Source organism: Catharus ustulatus, chromosome 3 (assembly GCF_009819885.2).
Source record: "Catharus ustulatus isolate bCatUst1 chromosome 3, bCatUst1.pri.v2, whole genome shotgun sequence".
Lineage (NCBI taxonomy): Eukaryota > Metazoa > Chordata > Aves > Passeriformes > Turdidae > Catharus > Catharus ustulatus.
In genome coordinates, this window is record NC_046223.1 from 61,225,301 (window position 1) to 61,244,582 (window position 19,282).

The following is a 19,282-nucleotide window of genomic DNA, read 5'->3' on the forward strand; positions in this document are numbered from 1 at the left end:
CTGAGAGACGGGGAGGATGCGTGTTTTGTGATGAAACAAAAAGGTACAGCTAAAGACGTGCAACTCCTCCCTCCCTTCTTACTTGTGAGACAAAAATGATAGCTTATTTAGTTATTTTAAAATCAATTAACCCTTGACAATTAGAGAAAGAGCCACTGATAAGAGCTTTACTACAATGCAGGTTGTCTTTTTGCCCCCAGTTGTGTCTTTTAGACAGGAGGAAGGATATAAACTCTGAAATTTTGGTGATGAAGAAATTATTAAGAGTAAATATTTGGAAGTTGGAGAGTGTAGATAATCACCTTTGTGATTTTTGCATGAATGTATTGTTTCCTTTGAGCAACAGATGCCTTAGCGGGTTAATTCTTACTCTGATGGGGCAGATATGCACTCCCTGACCTTACTGTGAAAGGAAAACAAAGTACATTCACTCCAGGCTACTAACACTCAGATTAAAAAAGTTCTGATCTTGAGGTGCAGCCTGGATCCTGAGGCAGCAGAGAGAAATGTTGGAATGAAATATAGCATGGTAACAAAACAATGGCTTCAGACTAGCCAGCACCATGATGCTGTGCTGAGTGAATGATTAAGTTGTTATTGCCTTTTTCTAGCTAAGGAAACTTAAACAAGAAGTTTTCATTGGTGGTGGCATAAGAAGAAATGAAACTCTAATGTACTCACTTACAGACTCCTTCTCGAGATGTAGATAATTTGAAACCACTTTGAACTTTTAACATCTGATGAATTTTTAAACATGAGGCTCTGCACAAAATATCTCAGTCTGGCAAAGAGGCTACACAGTTTAATCTTAAAGTGCATCAGTCACGTCATTGTAGGTGCTGAAAAGTGCCATCAGAATCCAGCACCCACATTTGAAAACTGAGTGTGGGAGCAGATGAGGGCAGGAAACAAAGAGACTTTTTATCCTTGTGCCCACTTGTGCAAACATTGCAGATGGTCTGAACCTCTGCACTCACACTATGCGCCTCTGTGAGTGCAAGTGACATCAAAGAGATTCCTGGAAACACTACCCTGAAAGGCTGCAGCCTGCCCATGGTGGTGGGACCCTGGGCAAGACACAACCCTTTTAATTATGTCCCGTTAGGATCCTCAGGCTGGACCCAAATTTAAATACCACAGTTTTCATGGAAAACACACTGAGATGTAGCCAAAGTGGCACACTCACTCTGTGGAGTAAGGGCTGTAATCTGATAGGAGACTCAGTTCATGGTATGACAACCCATAAACATCTGTGTCCCACTGCAAACAATCTGCTTTGCAAAGGGGAAACAGAACAGACTGTTCTGAAGCATTCCTGACCAAATGATGACCAGAGGACTTTTCAGTCCAAACCTGACAGAATTTGGGCCCATTTTTATTGTGAAAATTGGTCTCCAAGAACGATGTGTCATACAGTAATTTACTGGCAAGGCTGATTTCCCCAGGCTATGGTTGTTTCACCTGCAGGAACTTTTATTGGGCACAGTCTGAACTTGGTGCCCAGCTCTGTTACAAAAATCTAGTGTTGTTGAAGTTGACTAAGAATAACAAGTCCCTGTGAATTTGACTGTGGTCCTCTGTCTCACTGTCAGCTGCTCTGTTTGTACAGGCAGTCAAGTTCCCAACAGATAAGTAATGACAGTAAGAGACAGGCAGCACTCTCAAAGAGCCATGGTTTTAAAGGAAACTGATGTCTGGGTCAGGTAGTTTGCTGTGGGGTCTTGGAGATACAATTCACATGCATCCTGCCAATTGCTCCCTGATTGCACCTCTGCATGAACAGTTTGCCTTGAAAATTAAAGCCCTCAGGGAATGTTCCATCAGCAGCTATCCAAACTGTGGCCTGAGAACAACCTGAGATCTTTTGAGGTGCATTGGAACAACCGCTGTCATAAGAAAATGTGTATTTGATTAGCAACAAATAACTGGCAGTTCTGATTTGAAGAGTGAAAGCTGGAAGCTGATCAATGTCCTTGGGGAGCAGGTGGAGGTACATGGCTGGTAAATGAGTATGCTGGGGAGAGGCTGCCACGTTAGCCAAGGATTTACAGAGGGCACAAAACTCAGGCAAAGTACCTAAAGCTCTCCCAATGAAAAACTTAAATCCCCCAAGGATATTTTCAAAAAGAAAATATCTTGATTCTTTAATCAATTTTGTGATCTGGTGGCAGGAATTAAGTTATTCAGTAATGTTTACAATATCAAGTTTACTCTTATTATATGGATTCATTTTAACCCCCTAATTTGACAGTTCTCAATGTAAAAAAATTGCAGGTACACCTGTAAATCACATAGTGATGTTCCTTCTTGTATATAAAAACTTAGCTTCTCTTTCAAACTGAAAAAAAAGAGCTCAGAAGCAACTAACACAACAAACATATGAACAAAACTTTATACATGGATATTTCCAAGATCATGGAAACAGGTGCTAATTAAGAAGTGCCATAATTTTATACAGAAAAAAATGTTGAATAGAAGAGTAATGGCTCAGGGGATCTACTTGTTCTGCTGTTGTTATTGATTGCTTTTAATTTTTATTCTCTAGTTAGGAGTAATGAACATATTGATTAAAGACTGGTGAGTTTAACATTACTTCATGGTTCAAAGAGTGAAAAGTAAGAGAAAGATATCTTGCAGTACACAATTTATAAAATAACACAATCCATTTCTTCTATGTGAATACTGGTTTCTTTGTATTTCCAGACCACATTTGCAAATGTATGAAGTTCATATGGTTTTGTTATAGAGACAAGATAAGCATCCAGATTTTACAGTTTTTATTGACATTTGATGTATTTAAATCTTGATGTTATTACTGTGAATATCCATGTTGATTATCACTGGATGTGTAAGAGACAAATTTAGAATATGGCTCTTTCAAGACTGAATACTGGCTTGACATTAATTTATGAATAATGAGATCATAAATGCCATATGCTTTAGTCAAAAAATTGAATTGTTTCTAAGTAACATCTATATTGTGAGTACGATGTAATTATCTGTATCATTATTATGACTGACACTTCTCTGGGTTGTGAGTATGTTCAAATGTAAGATATCCATGTAAATGTAAAATATGTGCATTTGTTGTGGGTTTTTTCCTCAAAAGAGAAGGAACATTTTTATTTCTTTTGCTGCACTGATAGCAAGGATTTGAGTTTGAAACATATAATCAAATTTTATCTATGACTGTATACATAATTTACATGCACGAAAGTCAGTTAATAACAAAGGACAGAAGACAATTCTTTGAAAACACATGAAAGTGTTATGTTTTCATATGTTGCCATGCTGATAAGGCAGGTATTTTGGGTTGGAATTCTACCAGACCTGGTGTGTGAGCCTGATGTGCTGTAATTGGACAAGTGGCCTTTCCTTCTTGTTGGCAGCAACTACATTTGAATGGGCAGGTGAAAAACAGATTATAGATTAATGTGTACCAGACACAGAGAGGGTATTCCATTCTATAGGCATCTTACTCTTCTCTGAATCTTGGTGACTTCAAAAGGAGATAAAGATCTCAGGTACTTTGCACCTCCCATGGGCAGTCTCCTTAACTGGGAGTGGTCTCTGTGCCAGGGAGGGATTTGTTGTTAGCTTAGGGCCATGGTTGGTCTGCGTGTGCCTGTCCTCCCTGCCCCACATACAGTGTGGGCAGAAGGTCATACAGGTGCCCATAACATACCAGCCAAAAAGCAGCCTCTACCCATCTCATGGGTAGAGGAGAAATAAAAGAGGAGAAATTACCCAGGAAACCTGACAATCTGCTAATTTTACTACAGAGGATAAAGCCCTAATTGTTACTTAACTCAGCAGTTTCATTTAATGAAAGAGCCAAGATAATTGCTTGTGGTTTTGCTGTTCTTTTTGATTTCCAGACTCTTCTGATTTTGATGACTGAAGTAGGCTGTTCCAAACATGAAAAGATTTATTTCCTATAAGGCACATCATAAATTTCCTGGCACAGCTGGTCTAGAGTTGCTCAAAGTGTTTGTGGAATATGACTGCGGTCACAGGATCCAGCAGAAATTTTACAGAGGCTGGAAGTGTCAGAAGGGGTCTGGAATAAGCTCCCTGGATCACAGATCACTTACCACCTGAAACACCAAATACTAAATATTTTCCTCCAGCAGACCCCCCTAAGAAGAATTCCTCTCTCCTCCTGAAGTCATTGAGGAGACACCAGCTTCAAGAAGAGCTGAAAAGCTATTCCTGATTTCTGTAATGTTCCACACAAAACTAGAATTCACTGTTTTTTCAAGATAGATTTCTACCTTCGCTTTAGTTCAAGTTCAATTACCTGGAAATAAAGAAGGAAATGCTTAAATTTAGCTTCACAGGTCTTTGTCACCTAAGGGGAAGAAACCAATGATTGAAATCCATTTTCTCCTTTGCCGTAGGGGATGACATTGTTGATCTCCTAAAAAAAGAGTCTATATAAGAGTGATCAGCATGCTTAAAACAAAATGGTGTTAATCCTGGTCTAAGAAATCAGATAATCTTTGAATAGGTAGTCTTCCAGATTGTGGAGTATGATATTCCTTGTTATTGTTGCTGCTATTGCTATGTTTAGTATCGCCCAGTTATCACTGATGTACCTTCTCTCTGAAATGTAGTAAAATTTCTAGTCTATGAAAATGCCTGAAAGGCCAGAAGTAATATCCCTGACTAAAAGATGTCTTGATAGTATGTGGTTAAAAACAGACTGATTTTTACCCAGTTTTGCATAACCAGTACCTTTTCCTATCACACCAGGTGGTTAATGCTGAGCTAGATCATAATTCAGTCTACAGCTTGTTCTTCATGCAGCTTCCAGAGACAGAAATTATAAATTTTGCTACTTGGACTATATTTACATAAATTTGCTCTCAATTTATTCATTAGCACTGGAATGATTTTCCTCTACTCCATTTTCCTGTTAAATGTTTCCTTGATATCCTCCTTCCTGTTAAAAGGATTCTCCAACTCAGTGTGACATTTCTCCTTGGTTCGTTCCTGGCATCAGATCTACTTTTACAAGGATCAGACTAGAAGGATACAAGCAAAGCAAATGTGGACAGCAGACAGAGGTCAACAATGTGAAAAGGTTGTTTGACATAGCCACAAATTTTCTACTACAGTTATGTTTTGAACACCATAAGTCTGCTGCTCCCAGAATTTTAAACTATAATTTGCTGAAGCATTGTGGCACACCAAAATTGTTTGTTACACAGAACAGTGAGTTAGTCTCAAAATTCTGCAAGATTAGAATTTGTTCCACTTAGTTCCATTTTAAGTTGGAATCTTGCCCATACTTTCTACACACTTGCAAAATATGTTTGCATGTGCATTCCCATAGCTTTAAAAATAATTTTGTCCTCTGTGTGATAAAAAATTTCCAGGGACAACACCAGTATTATTATTGGAAAAAACTTGGAAAGGATTAAGAATAAATTAATTGGGTCTGATTAAAAAATATTTGCTTGTATGTTTATAATCTCTGTGGACTCATAGGGAGTATGCTAGGTATGTCTGGTACTGCAAATACAGAGTGCTTTCACTGTATTATTTTTGCCACTTAGTGGTGAGAGGCAACATTAAAATGATTTAGTAAAATTTAGAACTTGCAGAATCTCAGTTAATGAGATCTCTGTTCATTATTCTTGGCCCCAGCTCAGTTTACTATGTGATGTGCCTCGTATCATAAGACTATGATCTAATCATTGAAGTCACTGGGCATCAATTTCAGTTTGGCCTGATCTCTTGTTTTTTCAGGAAAGATAGACTCTGAATTAATAGATCTGTGCTTAGTCTCTTTTCTAGCCTAACCTCTACACATACAACACAAGATCAGTGCTGCACCTAACCTGGACTTCAAGTGAGCATTTCCTCTGCAATAGACCTCTGTCGTTTTCTGTTTTGTACTTACAGATGTAATTATTAATTAATATTAATAATTACTAATTTTACAGATCCTGCAGTAAACCTTTCAAAAGCTCTACCAGCCTTTTCCTTTTCCCCTTGAAGTCATACCACAACTTCAAAGGGAGCAGAAAACAGGATTTCATGCATTTGGGATATCTAATACCACAGCACTGGATCAGCACAGAAACCGATGCAAATATCTGAAATATATGAAGGGAGCCTCTTTCTATGAATATGCATTAGATCACTGATCTCCTAGCTATTAATTTCTAATTCTATCAGCTGTATTATATGTATTTCTATTTCTCTCCTTCTTGAGATTATCCATCCAGTGGGCTTCTGTGGCGAGAAGTGGGCAAGGATAAAAACAGCCAACTGGGTATTAACCACTATGCTCTACTTCAAAAGATGTGGAGATGGTGCTGTACATTGCAAAACTTTTAGGTCCAGCTGTTTTATGAAAAACCAGATCCTCCCAAATATTTTTCATTCTGTAATATTTTCACAAACTGTTTAATTTATTACTGAAGGAAGGAATGTGATATTTTACTAGCATTTACTTAAAGCAGCATGATGTTTTTTATTACAGCAGCTGGAATATAGTAGGTAACAGCCTTCTATCATGCTTTTCAACTACCCAGTGCTGGCTTTGCGCCAAAGAGTTTTGAAAGTACACTGCGCATATCATACTTATGTGTCTAGCTTTGGTTCTTCCATCCATGCTATGCTGCACAGGTTCAAGGGGAGGTGAGGTATAAGAGTGGACACTGACACCAAAGGAAAGTGAGACAAATCCCATAGAACAGTGTCTGTGGTTAATTTATATCCAGCTTCTAAGAGGGACAATGGACCTCTTGATTTTACCCAAATGCAGAGATACTACTGAACACATAGTTGTGGGGAGTGAAAGGAATTAGGATAGCATGCCAGTACAATGTAGAGTTTTGCCATCCTCTAGGGTTTAAACTCCATAGTAAACCTTCTGCAGGTTAAACTCTGTCATATGTAACCAGAGCTGGGTGTTGAAGATAAATAAGCAAAATCGACATGGTTCAGTAAAAATCTGCTCAACTGAGCATAATGTAATGGTACTTTGAATCAGCTCAAATTAATTTTCAGTGACTACACTGAGCAGACAAAAAGTGTCTAATCAGGCAGCAAAAAGACACTGAAGGAATATTCTCTAGTACCTAATGAAAAGGGGTGGAGAACAAAAGAATGTGATTTTGCCCCTTATTCCAGGGAGTTGGAAGGTAAGGAGCAGAGGTTTTATTTTTATCATCATTGCCACCCCAAAAAGCAGGATTTCTTAAAACAGGAGATCTGAAATGAGTTTACCAAAGAGTGAGAAATGGGTTCCACTGATTTTTTGTTTTGTTTTGTTTACATATCCCATGACAGAAAGATGATTGGTGCGCCTGGCAAATTGCCACAGCAGCTGTCTATCTCTTGTGTCTGTACCAAACAGATCTGTATTGCATTGTGCTGCATGTGTCACTATGCTTGTGCATGACTCTAAAGTTCATTTGAGAAAACTATTGCCTTTCAGGTAAAATAATCTAAACATGATAGGCTTTTTTTTGATTTATTCTCCAAAACGGAATATTTTTTGGATTTTCTTGTCCTGCTTTTCTCGTGATCCCAGGAATTCATAAGCTGTTCCCAGCAATGATGGATACATATGCATTCAACTGACAGGAACTCAAAACAGATCTCTCCCTGACAGAAATCCAAATCAAAACACTCGCATAAATCTCAAGCAAACTGCATCACTGGTGCAACAAAACACATCAAGACCTCATTCATATCTTGTGAACACCATAAAAACCACATCAAGCATGGGTACACAGCAGGAGAGATGTCAGACAAAGGGCAGGGTGATTTTGAGCCACATTTATATGGTATCAATGTCGCTATCCAGAGCCCAGTATTGAAACAGAAGCTTAGTCATTCAAAGTATATATTTATGAATTCCTTTAAGGCAATATTTCAAAGCTACCCACCACACTTATCCTAATGTTTAGGAAAGATTTTGTTGACTCCTTATAAGAAGAGTACAGATTTTCTGAGCAAAACACAACAGAAAGAATGATTAATATTTAAGCACTTTTACTACTGGGGGATAATCTAGGAAAGAACATAAATGGATTACCCACATGTATGCTTGTTATCTGCAAGATAGCATTATCTGTGCTTCAGCTGCTGAGGGATGTTGCAGTAAGTTAACACCATAAAACCTATGAAACACTGAAGACTAGAGCCTAAAGCACTTTTAGTACAGAAAAGGGCAGTTGTAGTGCAACATTAGGTACGATTCTCACTTTGGGGAGGTAATAGTGCTTTCTGTGCTTCTAACATAAGTACTATTAACTGCTCAACTGAAGTCTAGTAGGTGCCAGCCCTTGTGATAGAGCAGCATCTGCCTTGGAATGTCTAATATTATACTCAGAGAAAAACATACCGACAGTTTATTGTGTTGTAAACCCTGCTTCAGATTATGCTGTCTTGTTTTCTCATGTGCTATTACCTGCCCATTTCTTTAGGACATAAACAGAAGCAGGAACACTGTTTTCACTCTCTATTTGCATTGCAATTACCACAAGGACACAGTGCTCCAGGCAAGTAAACATTTTTACTATTTCTGGGGTTTCTTTTCATTTTTCTTGTTGTTACTTATTAAAACAACTGTTATAAAGTAAAAATGGCTGCATTTTGAATTACCCCTATGCAGAAAAGTCTGGAAGACAAATCTCCCATATGTTCCATTGAGAGAGCCCTTTATCAGATAGCGAAATGTCAGCTCTATTTGGTAAATACTGAAAGGCTCCCCTAATGTTGGACTTCACAGTTTGGTTGGTGGCCTAGCAACTTTCTTAGTTTTTCCATTGAACTTTTTTATTCATATGCTCTTAGGGAATGAGTTGGCTGGGAAGCTCTTGCTACATTCATGTGTGACTGCATTTGCTATCTTCCTCCTCCCATTCAGCAAAAATAGAAGCATTATAAGTGTCATATCTAATATAAACATTGTCCTACTTAATGAACAGTGGACCATTCAGGTGGGGAATAATAACATGGCACCAAGTGGGAAACTGCTACATCTGAGTTTGCAAGGTGAGAAACCCTGGAGGCTGCTTGCCTGGGAAATCATAGGGATGGAATTGGGCTATTGCTGTGCTCCTCAGCGCCTGGGTAACATTGCTCTGACACACTACTGTGGCATCATGTGGGCACTTTGTGAGTGCTGAACAGGAACAACAGGGAGCTGAGAGGGAAACTGAAGAGCTGACCATCTACCTTGCTGTGGGCAAGTGAAGATGGAATCCAGGGCAAGCACAGCTAGAGCAGGAAGGGAAGGTGTGGGTGAGGGAAAGAATTGCTCCTTCTCACTGGGCTTAAAATTCCAACTTGGTTTTAGCAACCACAGGGATTTACTGCCCTTTCAGTTGGTGGGATGAAACCCAGTTGGATGTCCTCTGGTGACCCACTTTTGGGTCATGCCCCAATGCTTGTAAGCCACTGGTCTGACAGATCTCAGCAATAGGAAGTTTATTCTGATGTGGTTCTTCTACTGGTTTAGGAGATGTTTGGGAGGGTGGTTTGATGTAGGTCATGGAGCACTGATGTGGTCTGTCAGTATTTTTCCATCTGTTTTTGTTCAGGGAGGGACCTAGTTTGAGTTCCTTTCACCACATGGCAAGTTCCTCATTGCACAGATTCCTTCCTGATCCCCCTGCATTTTAGGAATGCCTAAAAGCCAGACTTGACAAAGTGTAGGAAGTGTCTGATCCTGAAGAGCTGCTGGAAAAATCTCACCCAAGATTGCATGCCACCACTACCAGCTTTGGCACACCAGAGGCTTGATTTCAGAAGGTGTTGTGTAAGCGACTTTTCCTTGGGTTTTCGGAAATACTTAAGCACTTGACCTGTTTCATTATGTTTGAGTTCTCTATTGATTGCTTTTTGGGAGCCACTGAATTGTGATTCAGCACATCAAAGCCAGGACTCTGTGCCATTATCTTGGAGTAGTCATAGCTGGACAACTGGATGCCAGGTGCTCAGAAAAACTACCATTTTAGTTTGGAAGTGCTAGACACTTTCTGGAAGCAGACTTCCTTGTTTTAACAAAGCACAGGGGGAGCACTGAAAATAGTCTGTGCAGGTCCTTCTAATACCTGCAAATGCATCTGTCTCATTCCAGCTGCTGAGTATAGAGAATGAGATTCACAGCTCAATTTCCCCTGATGCTTTTGAAATCTGATCTCGGTTAATTAGGAAAAATTGAAATTTCTATTTCCTTCAGTATAAGTTTCATTGTCATTGCAAAATAAACATTTTTAAAGGATTTATTGTTATTTTTTTCTCCTAGTTTTCCTTGTTTTCTGAATGAACACAAACACTGTCTAACACTAACTTCAAAAATTCCATGTAAAAATCTTTGTGCTGTGTAAAATATAATAAAAAAGTCATTTCTGACAGCACCATACTGATAAAAGCCCTACTGACAGGAAATCCATTTGTCAGATTCACTTTAGTGATAAAGCCTGCAAAATTCTGTGTCCCCTACTAACAAACAGGAGACAAAAGTAAAGTTACAAAGTAGAGACATTAAGTCTTTCTTAACTTCCTGGACAGCAGCTGCTGTCCTCAGAGAGAGACTAAAAAATTGGGAGAGGGAGTAGATGGGGTAGTGTGTGGTAGCAGAAGAAAAGGATGATGTAACTAACATAATTATGATATCCCATTTCCTTGGTGAATGACTCAAGAACTCATGACTCCTGCTCTCTATGATGAACAAAACAGAATATACTGGCTTTTCCTAAGAAACACTGCCTACTGCTCCATGGCCCATAACTGACCTATGGTCAATGCTGGCTGAGGTAGATCTCCCACAGACTAACCGGTAGCAGAGTAAAGAACTGGGAAGGAAAGACAAAATACCTAATGACAGCTTGCTAACCAGATCAGAAATTCTCATCATAATTCAGCCTCTTTCTTGTAGCACTTAGGTGGCATTTTGGTAACAAGTAGAAGTGATTGTGCCAAGAAAAAAAATTAGCAGATAAGCAGGGACTTTTTTTTTCAAGGTCTGAACACTTGAAAATCACGCTGGAGTTTTGCTACAGCTCAGTGTGTTTGGGGATGGGGGGCTGGGCAGATAACTTTGGTCTGTGTGGATAAAAAGCATCACATGCTGTGGCAGTCTAAACATATCTTGATGTAGATGGTGCAGATTTAAGACTAATATTAGTGTTTCTTTACTCTGCATCACCATTTCTCTACTAGAAATGACAGTGTTCATGCAGTAAAAATAAATAAATAAATAACCCCCTAAATACTGAGATAATCCAAGAAAATCTTGGACGTTCTGGCACAGAAGGCTCTTGGCCTATTTGTGGTGCCACCAGTCTTAAAGACCTCATGGACTGGAAACCAAAAAGAAAAGATTTAAGGTGAGAACATTGAGGTTTTTCAGGTAACTGCTATTGTAGAGCACCAAAGGGACAATGGCTGCTTGCTGACCCAGAATGAATTGTGCTAAACTACACTTACATGGTCTTTGTTGTTGTACAGTGGCCCAATAGCAGTAAATAGAAGATGGTACTCAGCAGTCCAGCTGCAGAATCAGTAAAATGTGTGACAGGAAAGAGCATTTTTCATTCAAGAGGTGTCTCAACACAAACTGTCATAGGAAGGCAGATTTATCTTGGAAAATACTTCTGTGTTCTTTGTCTGTGTTTATGCTTTTCTCTATTTATCCACATTGGCCAGTCCTGGAAAAGGGCACTGGCTATGGGGACTTTTGATTGGATTCATACACGTTCTGTCCTAGATCTCATGAAGTACAGCAGTAAGCAGCATGACGGAAAACATTGCTGTTGTAGTTTACTAACCTCAGAGAAATGCAAAATGTGAATCACAGCCATGGAAAACAGGGCCAAAATAAAATTTATAAGCTAGAAGAAATGGTCAAATTATACCTCCTTAACAACAGAGGTTAATTTCTGGCCAGAGTAACAGGCCTCTGCATTTATAAATCTGATCAAAATGAGATATTGCTATTAGTTACCCAGCAATCTTGTGAAGCAGGCGCTATTTCTTGCCAGCATCTGGCAGTAGAAGGGACATGCACAATCAGTCTATATTTTGGATTTGGGAAGGAAGCATGTAGAAACAAAGTCTAACGTTATATATTGTGAAAGTTTCATTTTAGTCATTATATAATCTTCATGTAGTTTATGGGCATCCCACCTGTGGAAGAGAAGCAAAAACATTGAAACTGCCCTTCCTTGAAAAATTATGTCCATTATTCATTTGTTCACTATTCATTATTCATTTGTTCATTATTCATTATTCATTTGTTCTCTTGAACAAATAGAGGGAGAAATGCAAGTGTGAAGCCAGGTACAGCACCTGTATATGGTGAACATGATAAATGATCATGAATTTACATTGTATTAAAGGATGTAAGCCTCAAATCTTGAGAAATGTACATTTGAAGTGATTGCAACTTCCCTGTTTACACTATCTTTTTAAAAGGGTTTTTGCCAAATTTTTCTTCCTTCTTAAAACCATAGATAGTTTTTTTATTTCCCTATATATTATTTCATAAATCTTGGGCAAGCAGTATTGATAGAACATTGCAGAAAAGGTTAAAATGGGGAAGGAAAAAGTGGAGTATAGGACATGGTGAAAGAAGTATTGTGAACTGAAGTGAGGAAAGTAAGTATTGTCTGAGAACTTCAGCAAAAATTCTTCCTAGCCACAGTGGGAGGTCTCAGAGAGGGCTGTGAACTTTGCACGTTTGATGGAGGTTGCAGGGAAGCATATTTTCACTTCAAAAAGAGATGCTGAATCCTGTAGATTGAAACAATACTGAACTGCACATGCTAGCAGGTTACCTAAATCTCAGAGCAGAGCAAAAGCCAAAAGAAATATCAGGGAATCTGTACTTTTTTAGGGAAAAGCCTAAAAATTTAATGAAGTACTACAAGAATGATGTAGAGATTTCCATAATTTACACTTAAATCCTGGAAGGATAGTTTGACTATCTGGTAGAGATGATAATATTTTCAGCTACATTCTGATGTCTTTAAGCCCAGAAGCATGGAGGATCAGGCAAACTCCATGGCAGAAATTCAACCCCTATGGGCATTTCTGATCTGCCACTGCGTGCTACAATTCTGTGTGTTTCCATCCATTTGATTAGGCTGCTAACAGAAAATATACAGTATCTTGAACAAGTTTCTGCCTTCTCCATCAGCACTTAATGGGTAAACCAAATTTAGGCTAATAGGAACACAATTAACAACATCTGAGGTACTATTCCAGCTAGGATTTGATTATGACTGATTATGTTGCACACGTCAACATCACTGCTAATCTTTGGCATGAGGAACTGATTAAAAGGGATTTTTTTCCTTTTTTACATCAATTATATTTTTCTTTACAAACTTCCTACAAACAATCTGTTGGCATCACAAAACATGTTCTAATCATTGGTGGAAGTTGAGCTGAAGCAAATATTTTGAGTGAAAGGATGCCAGAAGTTTTCCTAAGAATGATGACATCCAGATAATTATATGCAATCTTCTTTTCCAGTTTATATGCAATGTCAAAACACCCATCCATATGCTCTTTGCACTTTTCTGAAAAGATGATCATTCTCACGCTTGCTGTCACCATTCCAAAGATACTGAATTTGCTTCAAAGGCAAAAAAAGAAACACAAAACCAAACCAAACCAAACCAAACAAACCCACCAAAACACAAAAACCCCACAAAACAAAAAAGCAACAGCAACAGCAACAACAACAACAAGAGAAAAAAAAAACAAACAAAAAATCAGAAAAATTGGCTACTCCACTGGTATGTTTTTTTTTTTTCTTCCAAATGGATAGTCAGAGTAGATCCAGAGTTGATACAAGGCACCCTTGTAAAAAAGCTACAATTTTACAGCTTACAGGTGGAGGCTGGTCCAAGGATCAGGGGTAGTTCTGAAAGCCACCATACAACGCACTTTATGTAGATTTATGGAGGTGGTTGGAACCTACTTGACTTCTGGGGATGGACAGTTGTACTACTTTTGCACAGGGAGAAGAGCATCTATGATCTGAACCTCATGGCAAGAAAGGGAAAGAATGGAAACAGTGACAACTGATTGCTGTAGGAACCTAGTGGTGTCCCAAGGGCTCAGGCACAGCTCCAGATAGGTCGTATCAGTTTTGGGGGATTCTTGACACTAAAAAGAAATCATTTGACATGAAAAATACAAACGGAATTTGTTGGCTTTGCTTCTATCTTTGAGGAGTTTTAGCACCTTTTTTAGCCTTCTTCCCCCCTCTTTGTCTAAGTCACCTGCTGTAGTCAGAATAAATTGTTGACAAATCTGTTGCAGACTTGCTTGGGAGATTTCCTGGCACAATGTGTGGTGAGTCCAATTTTTCTTTTAGGGCAAGGGTTTTTTTACTTTATCAAATGATCCTCACTGAGTTACAGGGTTCACCTGAATATTAGTTTGAACACTGCACACATGCACATTCACTTCAAATTTCATTTTTTAGGGATAGCTGCCATTTTTCAATTTCTCCAGGTCTAGTATGCTAGAGTTGATTGAACCTCTTTTCTTAGGAAAAAACATTGATTTGATGCCACAGCTCGGTTGTTTTGCACAATTGTCATTTTTTTGCCAATTTGTACTTGCCAAGTAAACAAAAGACTTACCAAGAAAGTTTCTTTTAAAAAAAAATCATTAAGAAGTTATACAAGTCTTTAAAGTACTCAAATGCTTAAATATAGAGTATTGTTTTTCTTTTCAAAGCATTTGAAATACTGAATGTGATTTAACATGAACTTAATTTACACTTTTTATTTGTCAAATGTTTGACACTGATACTTTTTCATTTTGGTTTTACTGAAAACAATTTTTTTTGTTTATATTTAGTTCCAACAGACTGAAAAATCAATTATGCATGACAGATTGGAAACAATAATTCAGACAATCTGCTTAGTGCCTTCACAGCTAAAATAAACACAGCTAATTAGATGAACTAACTAATAGATTATAACAGCAACTCTTCTAAAGCTAAATAATAATTTATCAAAAAGGATGGCTTTTTGTTATCACCACTTGGTCAAGGTTTGGGAGGTCTGATTGCCAGTTTTGCTAGTCACATCATCTCATACAAATTTTTTCATCCCACTTAAGTTCATCACCCTGAAACAAACTGACACCTTGAAAGTCGAATCAACTTTCTTGTGCTAGATGCCTGTCTAGGATAAGATTCCAGGGAGTGTCTATTTCTCTGTACTGACCACAAAACTACTGAGATGAATCCCCCTTTTTTATTGGTGTAGGCAATTATTTTATATTTAAGAGAAGAGAGTCTTTGGACAAAGACCTGTGGTTATTCATCGCCTTCCAGAGCTGGCTAAGGTAGTCTGGTCCCTGTCCAAATCTATATCAGAGTGTTCAAAAAGGCGATGGTTTGGGCTAGTGCCAAATGGTGTGACTGTCATGGCTGAATGGCCTGTCCAGCTAAAGAATGAAGATACAAGTCTCTCAAAATATTTGTCTAATGAAGATAGAAAACACTGTCCTTAACAGATTCCTTGCTGTTCCCCTCCTATAATCAAAATAATGTGGCTTCTTTGGCCAGAACCATACCTGCCTAGACCATACGGCCCAACTTCTTTGGCGATGTTATTCAGATGCTTTGATTAAATCCTTGTATGGCCCAGGTAGTTAGTACAAATAATTGTAATTGGTAGGAACATCTGCACCTAAAGTATGGAAGAAGACATGGGTCTTTGGGAAATATATGCACAATGAAATTGGTAAAAAACTATTTGTTAGCTACAGTGTCAGTGATGGGGGTCGAGTACTGATAAACACTGATATTTTGTGAGGTTCATTCCATGGGGATATTGTGCAGGGGACTAAAGACCTGTGGTGTCTCATGGGAAAGAAGCAGGCAACATCTCCTAGGACTGGAAGAGACCTCAGCATCATTTTGATGGATACAGCCTGCCTGTTCACCACCCCACCTCCTCAGCCCATCACAGGGGCAAGGGCCAAATACCAGCAAGAAGCGAGTCTGTACTGCTGGATTACAACTGCCAAGACCACAGCATGCAAGAGTTAGTATCCTCTCCTGGAAGATGGAAAGGGAGACTTTGTCTCTCCTAATTTTAATCAAGATGCTTGCAAGATAATTATCCTGTCTAATCCAGTTTTCTAGGTGCTATTGAGTGGGGAATGGTTGACACTTACAAGGACAATGCTCCATATCCTAAACTAGGTGTCACCAAGAAGTCTTTCACATGTGCTAAACATAGACTTGTCTCTCTTTTTGGCTGACAGAGGAAACATAAATGACCAATTTAGACTAAATATGTTCCTTGAGGACATCTGAAGTTAGGTGAGATGCATCCTGATTCCAACAGTCTCAACCCACACACAGTCTCCACTTTATTCTCCACAGTTACAAAATGCAGTTTCAAGACATTCTTCTAAAATGTCCTCCCTCAAAAATGCTCTTGGTTTCAACATTTCAAACTGTTTCTGCCCAAGGCTCATTAGTCTGGGAAAAGCGATCCTAGCAGTTCTCATAGATCTGGGCAGAATTCCCATAGATCATTGTTTTTTCCAGTCATTGTTTTTTTCCCTTTATTTCATGAGCTGCTCTTGAGTCAGTCTGCCTTCTTATATCACACATAAGCTTATTCAGGGCCTCATGCCTACACTACAGGGTAGAAGAGTTACCATGAAAGTAGGAAAAACCATATGTGACATTCTTAAGTACTAAACAGACTAGTGATTTGTGGCATCAATAGTGATTAAGAAGAGTCTGTGGAGAGGTTTGTAATTTGGTATTTCCCTACTAACATCCTAAAATCCTAGTTAACCCATGGCAGTTATGTGGTACCCCTGCTACTCAAGCAATTGGAACTTCCTTTTATTCAAAACAGAAGCTGTTTGAAGATTGTCTGCATATATTGGCACAACATGAAATTGGTGCACTGAATGTCAGTGGAACTGAGGGAAGAAGCACTGTGAGACTCTCAGTACCCGAACTGCTCAACACTAACTTCTACCATTGTTACCAGTTTTGCCATTATCATTGTTCACATCCAAAACCACATCAGGCAAACTTTCTTGGCAGCTTCAGCAAAGAAGCTGACAGTTGAATTGCCAGAAAGTGGACTGTCTTGTCATAGTTAAGGGTGTTTCCACAAGAAAAGACTAGAGATAAATGTCCATGGTACAAGAGAGCAGTGCCACTACAAGTGCTTTTCCTATCCTGGGAATAACATGAAGGACTTACTGCCTGAGCACTACATTCACTTTAAATTGTACATACACACACAAATATGTGTTTACCTAGTCAGCAGAACTATTGTTACTGCTTACAAAGCTGCAATGTAGTTCAGAAAAAAACCCATACTTGTTCCAGAGCTCAAGCATTTTGAAATGTGGAAGACATACATAAGCACACAACTAACACGAGCTGTAATAGTAATACTAATAATTATTAGTATTACTAATATAAGTATTAAATAGCAAAAAAAAAAAAAAAACAAAACATCATATGTTGTATCTGGGTGTTGCCAACACATTACATGACTATAGAAATATTCCAGTGACAGTTTCTGGACCATTCTGAGCTGGTTGAAACAGAAGGTCCCTGGAATATGCTCAGGAAATCCAAATCTGATGAAAATGTCTGCCTATTTCCAAACCAGTGAGGCTTCTAAATGCATCCAAGCTTTTGGATGCTTAACCAAAACAACTTCATTTGCAGTATGCCTGTTTGTGATTGATACCATGTGAAATTGTCCTTGTGAAATTCAGAAGTATGAGAACTCATCTGGTTTTATTATAAAGTTTAAACTCAACCCCTGCACATTGTACAAGTCATGTTCACATTATTCTTCTTTAGCTCTAACACTTAGGGGAAACAATACCTGCTGATATCCATAATGTTAACTAGGGACGTTCAAAATGAAAGTGATCCAGCAAAATCTGTTTCAAAATCTAAACAAAAAAGTATTTATTTTTTTAAGCTTGAGGAATGGCAATGTAGGTAGGAGTTGAATACAAAAATAAAATTTACACCAAATGCTGAATATTGCCATGCTGGTTCCTCTCTTCTTACAGAGAGCTTTAACCTATTTTCACTCACTGACATTTCCAACATCAGCAATGCTTGCAGTATTTTCATGGGTGGTCTTTGTCTTGTTCTCATTAGCTGGAGGTCAGCAAGAACTCAGTGGTGGAGATTATAATTCAGATGATTCTTCAGAATAAGGGAGAAGTGATCAAGCAGTAGAGAACAGAGAATGAACAAAAGAGACCTAGGAATATGAAATTGTAAGATTTTCCGGAGTCTCACATCATTGCTGGAGTTGGAATTTCTTGTACTCCTGCACCTCTTCCAGGAGCATCCTGTGTGCCACTTCCCTGTATCTCGGTGCTTCAAGAACTCCCTGGAGGTCTAATAGGTTCCCACAGACCAGCTACTGTGTTCATCTTTAATTCCTTCTTCACTTAAGTCCTCTGTGTTTCCTTCTTCTCTGGTCCCTACCATGAAAGGTAGTAGATCCCTCACACTTTTACAGCCCTCAGCATTCTCTGACTGTCAGTGGGTAAATACGTTTTGGGAAGATTTTCGGATGTGAGACAGGAAAACTGGAATGTGTGAACATGTTAACTTTAGTTGCTGTAAATCTGTTTTGCCTTGAGACAGTACTAAGGCATTGGAAGCTGGTACCAGTACTAACTGCATGATGGAGTTCCATCCTCTCTTGACTTTCATCAGAATCATTTGGGTTCATCCCACTGACATTCAGATTATTTTCTGAGATTTTGGAATTGGTTCCACTTGCTGAAATATGGAAATGTTAAATGGAGCCAGGGCATAATTACCTTCAGCTAGTGATTACAGGACTAACAAAGATCTCACAAAGAGTGACTGATAAAGACCATGGCTCCCAATAATACAATCCACTACATATTGTGTTTTCAGAATCTATCTTCCACCTCTCATTTTAAAACTAAGAATTTATATTTGTACCCATCCTGGGTTTCTCAGGAAATTGTCTCTGTGGCTGACAGCTCATTATACTTCTTCATTAGTGGTTCCAGGCTGGATCCCAGCTAGGCAGCCTGAAGGACCCTGCAGGACTCTCAAAATATTTTGAAGGGACACACTCTTTTCCCAAAAGTGCCTGTGTGGCCCACCACTCTCTTCAGGTTCTACTTCTACCAGCATGAAATTGTTGTCCTGCACTTTGTACTCAGGTTTCTCCTCTTCTTATAAATGATTGGACAATCAAAAAGCTGGACCTCTGGAACTAAATGTTGCCTTAATAGAAGT

The 19,282-nt window shown here is 38.7% G+C and overlaps 1 long non-coding RNA gene across 5 annotated transcripts in view; it reads left to right on the top strand.

Moving 5' to 3' along the window:
* Positions 1 to 5,773: 5,773 nt before the first annotated feature.
* The window catches only part of LOC116993356, a 49,160-nt gene continuing 35,651 nt past the window's right edge, over positions 5,774 to 19,282 (top strand). For all 5 annotated transcript variants that reach the window (XR_004417277.1, XR_004417276.1, XR_004417279.1 and 2 more), the window contains exon 1: positions 5,774 to 5,857. This is a non-coding gene — a long non-coding RNA (uncharacterized LOC116993356). The remainder of the gene's footprint in view (positions 5,858 to 19,282) is intronic.